The following is a 6,590-nucleotide window of genomic DNA, read 5'->3' on the forward strand; positions in this document are numbered from 1 at the left end:
GTTAAAAGCCAGAACAATAAGTCAAGTAAATAAATGATTGGAAATGGAGAAACAAGATTGTCATTTTACTTAGATAATACCATTGTGTTTTTAAAATTCACCACCTATGGATTATTTAATTACAGACAAGTAAGCTTTTTAAAAGTTGCTTGATAAAAAAAAAAAATCAATGTATAAAAATCAATTGCAAGTAAATGGAAAGTGTAACTTTTTCAGTCTTCAAGTTTATATTCAGAGTAGGGCATACATCTATATTTACAGTTAAATAAATATTAATGGAGTGGAGAACCATGTAATCAATGCCTAGTCACAAATTAGTATATTGTCAGCACTGCGGCAACCACTTACGTGCTCTTCCTTAATCATAACTACTTCCTTCTCCCTAAATGTCAACACTATTCTGGTGGTGTATTCCCTTACTTTTACTACTAGCGTTAACATATATGTAGGCATGCACAGGCAATATAAATTAGTTTTGCCTAGTTTTCATCTTTATATAAACATAATTATACTTAACATATTCTTTCATGTATTATGTCTTTTGTGAAGATACCAAAAAGAAAAAAGTAATTAAATAGAAAAAATGGGCAGCCTACTTGAATAGGGACTTTGCAGAAGAAACCCAACTAATGAGTGAACATGTAAATAATCAGGCTCATTACTAATCAAGAAAATATAAATTAAAGCCACAATGAGATGTCATTCCATACCTAACATATTGAGGGGAAATTTTTTAAATATCAAGCATATATGAGGATGTGAAGTAACTAGAACCATTATGTACTATGGTGAGAATGTGACATGGTACAATCACTTTGAATTGGCTTGATAAAATGCAACTTGAAATGCACATATTCTATGTTTTAACTATTCTACTCTCAAGTAAATAACCTAGAGAAACTCTTGTTAACTAATCAAGAATATTCATATAAGCAGTTCTTACCAGCATTGTTTTTAGAGCAAAACCTGGAAACAGTTCAAATGTACATCAACAGTAACATAGATAATTGAAACAATATATGAATCCCAATATTAAACAAATACTATAGAATATAATACTATACAAATACTACAAAATTGATGGATCATAGTTACAAGTGATGAGGATGAATACAAAATGCTAACATTTCTGGACCTCAGATTCCTTGTCTATAAAATTAGGGGTTTTCCCAGAAGATGAATTATAAGCAACCTGAAAAAAAAAAAAAAACCTCTAAGAACATATTATTAATGCTAAAAAATCAGATTATTCAATAAAGAATAATTCAAAATATAATTCAGAATGCATTATGCAGAACTTAGGTGATTGCATTCAGATAATTTTTCACTTAACTCTTTTTTTTAATTAATGGATCTTCTGTCTGTAGAAGGGGAAGAGTCTGTAATGCAAGGTTATGCAGGCAGAACTATCAGCCAAGGTAGGTTGAAATGTGACTAGTCACAAGATTTTACCAAGGAATATTAATTACCAAGAAAATCGGTTGTGGAAGTGCCCTGTCAGGAGGAAATAAGTTAAGTCTGAAGCTGAATAGAACAAAGTACTGAGCACAGAGAGAGACAGTTGGTAACATGTGAAGAAGGTAAGCTTCAAACAGAATAAATGTTTATGTCAAAAAATACTGGAAAAGGAGGCTCAAGGTCTGAGTAGGGTGGTCCTGTCATTTCTGGTAGGAGTGTTTCCTTATATTGGCAGAATGGTACTGCACATCTTAAATGGCTCTATAAAAAGAAAATCAAGATCAGATTAAATCAGGCACATTCAGGATTGTGTGCCAATCATGAGAGTATTATGCTAAGTGAAATAAGTCCTACAGAAAAGGACAAAAACCATATGATTTTACTCATATGTGGGATATAAAACAAAAAGCAATAAATGAACAAACAAAACAAAAAACAAAAGTCATAGACATAGACAACAGAATGGTGGTTACCTGAGGAGAAGGAGACCTGGGGGGAGGTTAAAGAGGGTAAAAGGGGTCAAATATATGGTGACAGAATAGGCTAGACTTTAAGTGTGGAGCAGCACAATAGAGTATACAGATGTAATATTATAAAGTTGTACATCCAAAATTTATATAATGTTATTAGCCAATAGTATGCCAATAAATTTAATTCAAAAAGAAAAAGAAAAAGAAAATCAACCAAATACATTTGAGAAGTTGGGGTGGGGAGAGAGGCTTGCCAGCATTACAAATTGTAAATTAATTTCCAATAACTTTTTGAGAAGTTTATTACATTATCAGTTTCAGAGAGGAGGCAATAGGATGACATAGTAATGTGGAAATTATATTTAAACAATGGAACATGGATTATTGCAACATAGTATCTGCTTTCTCCTCCATGACTTATTATTATTTTTAATTTAGGCATAGCTGGCATACAATATTCTATTAGTTTCAGGTGTACAATATAGTGATTTGACATTTATATATCTTACAATGTGCTCACCACACTAAGTCTAGTAACCATCTGTCACCATGCAAACCTATCACAATATTATTAACTACATTCCCCTTTATCTTTTTCATCCATTCTCCCCACCTCCTTCTGGCAACCATTAGTTTGATCTCTGAGAGTTTGTTTTTGTTTTATTTTGTCTTTTTTTTTTTAAGAAAAAATCGACAACTGGACATTCAGATCAATTTGATTCTGTCTATCAGGAGACAGGGATCTCTGTAGTTTTATACTCTGAGAATCTCAAATTGTGTTTCTAGCAGCTGGCTGTTGGATTACTAGTACATACGTTTATTGTCTTTGTACCTACAACCGACCACCTTTGCCCCTTCATCACTGTGACAACAGTTGTTTTTTGTTTTGTTTTGTTTTGTTTTGCCTTCCTCATGCTCCCTCTCATTCCTGGATCCAGACCAAAAAGGTAGTCTTCCAGTTCATTCTGAACCATTTTTGTAAATTGATGATGGTTATATCAAATGATTCAAAATTCTGCACCAGACACTGTGATGCATCAATTTTAATTTACTCTTATCCTTGTCATAGGTAAGCAGTAAAGGCATAGTAATTCAGTGTCTTCATCTTTGCAGTAAACCACTGGAAGATAAAAGCTAAACTCAAGTCGAATAATGTCTAATTCAAGGGGTGTCGAGTTGTTTTTTCTAAAGGCAGAGACAGAAATGGGGATTGTTGAACAAGTAATTTATTGAGGGAGTGTTCTCAGGAGAAATGGAAGTGAAGGAAGCAGATACAGCAGATGAAAAACGTTAAGCAAGAATGTATTCTAACTTGGAGTCTAGATTGAGCTTGATCCTACCTACAGGGAGTTCTGGAGCATGAACTGCACCACAGAGTAGGCACTGCTTGCTATCTGTATGCCTGTACCAGTCAGTCACTGGCCAATGGCTGCTCCTGGGAATGGTGGTGGCATTAAGGGTGAGGAGGGGAGTATTTCTCAAGAAAGATAAGGGTAATTCTCTGGAGAGGGGTTAGCTATGAATCTTAGCAGCCAAAAATCACAGCAGCTGAAGGATGGGAGTAAATAGCCAGGTAAAGAGGATCTTGGTATGGAGTCAAGAAGATCTACTAGAAGTAGAAAGAAATTTTCTAGAAATACAGTGTTTATTGGACCATGGAATTGGTATAATAAAAGTTGCCAAGTTTGAAATCTGTACAATATATTGCTTGATACTTCACAAGCATATTTCAATTTACTAGAACAAAAGAGACTATGTTTTTAGAATAACTTTGGTTTAAAATGAGACAAGATCTACACTTTTAGAACATAACTACTAATAAGATTTCACTGAGCAACAATACTTATAAACTGAATCACTGATGATTGTCAACTGGAAGAAACTATACCAATACAAATTGCAACATTTTGAAATAGTTGACAGAATAATGAAGATTTGGGGCATTTCAAGACTTTCATATAATCTTTGAAATATTATATTTACAAAATAAAAGTAAATCATGTTTATTTGACCAAAATAAGGGAAAACTTCATAAAGGAAGATATTTCCCCAGAGATATTTCTGAGCAGAAACATACAGCTTCCCCTCCCCCCTAAAAAAACAACTAAAATCAGCATTTATCACCCATTCCAAACCAGGTCTAATTTTTTAAAAACCTACTGCCAATAAATTTTATGATTATTTATAAGCAGAAGCACTAATTATAATCAGTATCCATTAGCCTAAAGACAATCAAGATCTTAAGCTATAGCTAAGGCTCCGACTGCTACCCAGTCTTACTACAAGAACCTTAACTCTTAGCAACTTTCCCTTCCTCCCACCTCATGTAAATGAGAGTGGTCATCCTTCTACATCAAGTAATGTAGGATCTGAGAGCTTCACACTTCTGCTCTTTCTGATGATACAATAAACACTGCTCTGCTCCACTGCTCTCACTTCCATTCATTATTGAATGCAGTAGTAATTTCTTTGCAAGGGGAAAGTGGAAGCTTTCAATATTTGTTGAGTATCTTTTAGAAAACAGGAAATTACGTATGTTATAATGAAGTAGTAAATTTTTACATCCATGATATTTTAAAACAACCCTATAAAATATTTATTTTCATTCTAAAGCCAAAGAAACTCAAGTTAAAAGAAGCTAAATAACTTGCCAGAAACCTCACAAATAATACATAACTGGACGAATATTCGAGCCCCCAAATTGGCCTTTTAAAAAATTTGTGCCTTTCTTTTATATCAGTTGTTCCACAAGTGTGCTCCCTGGACCAGCAGCATCAGCATCACCTCAAAACATGTTGAAAGTGAATATTCTTGTACCTTATTACAGACCTACAATATCAAGAGACTAGGGGAAAAAAGCCACAGACAGGGAGAAAATATCTACAAAAGCCACATCTGATAAAGGACTGTTATCTAAAATATACAAAGAATTTTTAAAATTCAACAATAAGAAAACAAACAAGCTGATTAAAAGATGGGCCAAAGACCTTTACAGACCCTTCCCCAAAGAAGATATATGGGTGGCAAATAAGCATACGAAAAGATGCTCCGCATCATATATCATCAGCACAATGAAACTTAAAACAATGAGATAGCTCTGTGCAACTATTAGAGTGGCCCAAATCTGGAACACTGGCAACGCTAAATGCTAGGGAGGATGTGGAACAACAGGAACTCTCATTTATGGCTGGTGGGAATGCAGAATACTTCAGCCACTTTGGGAGACAGTTTGATGGTTTCTTACAAAATTAACCATTCTCTTACCATACAATCTAGCAATTGCATGCCTTGGTCTTTACCCAAAGGAGTTGAAAACTTATGTCCACATAAAAGCCTGTACATGTTTGTTTATACCATCTTTATTCAGAATTGCCAAAACTTGGAAACAGCCAAGATGTCTTTCATTAGGTGAATGAATAAATAAACTGTGGTACATCTCAAATCAGATAACTGAATATCTTCAGCATTAAAAATAAATGAACTGGGGTGAGGAGGATGGGAAGGATCACTGGTGAGATCCCCAGGTGAGGCTCGCACACCCATCCCTGCCTTGGTCCCCAGAGCCTGCCTGAGCAGCCCAGCTCAGTCGTGATCGAGACATTCCTCATCTTCAACAATTACTAGAGGTCATGGCTTTACAAGTTCTACCAGCCTTACATTAACTGATGGATCTGACAACAAATCGACTTATACACATTATGCAATGTTATATTTTGTCTTCTGTGTGGATTCTTCAGAAAATGAGCCTGACATTTCAGGTCTAATTCAAGTATTTGTGGAAACATTAGACAAGTGTTTTGAAAATGTCTGTAAACTGGATTTAATTTTCCATGTAGACAAGGTTCACAATATTTTTGCAGAAATGGTGATGGGGGGAATGATATTTGAGACCAACATGAATTACACAAATCTATGCACAAAGTATACTGGAGAAATCCAAGGCCGACTTAGCGGGAGCTCCAACCCATGTTATGTCAGCTGTAAAGAATATGAATCTTCCTTAGATCCCAAGAAAATAATATTGCTGACATCAGTATAAAAGTGCTAAACCTTCCATCTTTTAAATAAAAAATTTAAAAGACCACTTCCAGGTAAAATCCAGGGAGAAAAGCCATCTAAGTTTACCCGGAAGTTGTTTATCAAAAATAGAAAAGGAGAGCCTTAATTTTTGTTCTTGGATTTAAGTCAAGGTCCTGTAGAGAAGAAGTATTGGCTATAGCAGTATTTAGAAAAGTGTTTGAGACATTTTTTTACATTATATACAACCCCAAGTGTTGGTGTTTTGTACAGATCACAAGTGCTGCATTCCTTAATTCTTTCTGTTATTTGTCACAAGTGTTATTTAAAGAACCAAGTATGTATCGCATGGAAACATTATGACCTTTTCCTCTTAGTTCAAATACACTCTAAGGTAACTGTACTTCTAAAGCAAAATAGATAGGTAGGTAGGTAGGCAGGCAGACGGATAGATAGATAGATAGATAGATAGATAGATAGATAGATAGATGGATGGATGGATGGATGGATGGATGGATGGATGGATGGATGGATGGATGGATAAGTAAGCAAGCAAGCTGCCCAGCCATGAAAAGACATGGAGGAACATTATATTTATATTACCGAGAAGCCAATCTGAGAAGACTACATACTGTAGGATTCCAA

General features: G+C 34.8%; 1 pseudogene; it reads left to right on the forward strand.

Moving 5' to 3' along the window:
- Positions 1 to 3,080: 3,080 nt before the first annotated feature.
- On the forward strand, positions 3,081 to 5,996 carry LOC107196252 (annotated as a pseudogene).
- The last annotated feature ends 594 nt before the right edge of the window (positions 5,997 to 6,590 follow it).

This window comes from Pteropus alecto, unplaced genomic scaffold (assembly GCF_000325575.1).
Source record: "Pteropus alecto unplaced genomic scaffold, ASM32557v1 scaffold301, whole genome shotgun sequence".
Lineage (NCBI taxonomy): Eukaryota > Metazoa > Chordata > Mammalia > Chiroptera > Pteropodidae > Pteropus > Pteropus alecto.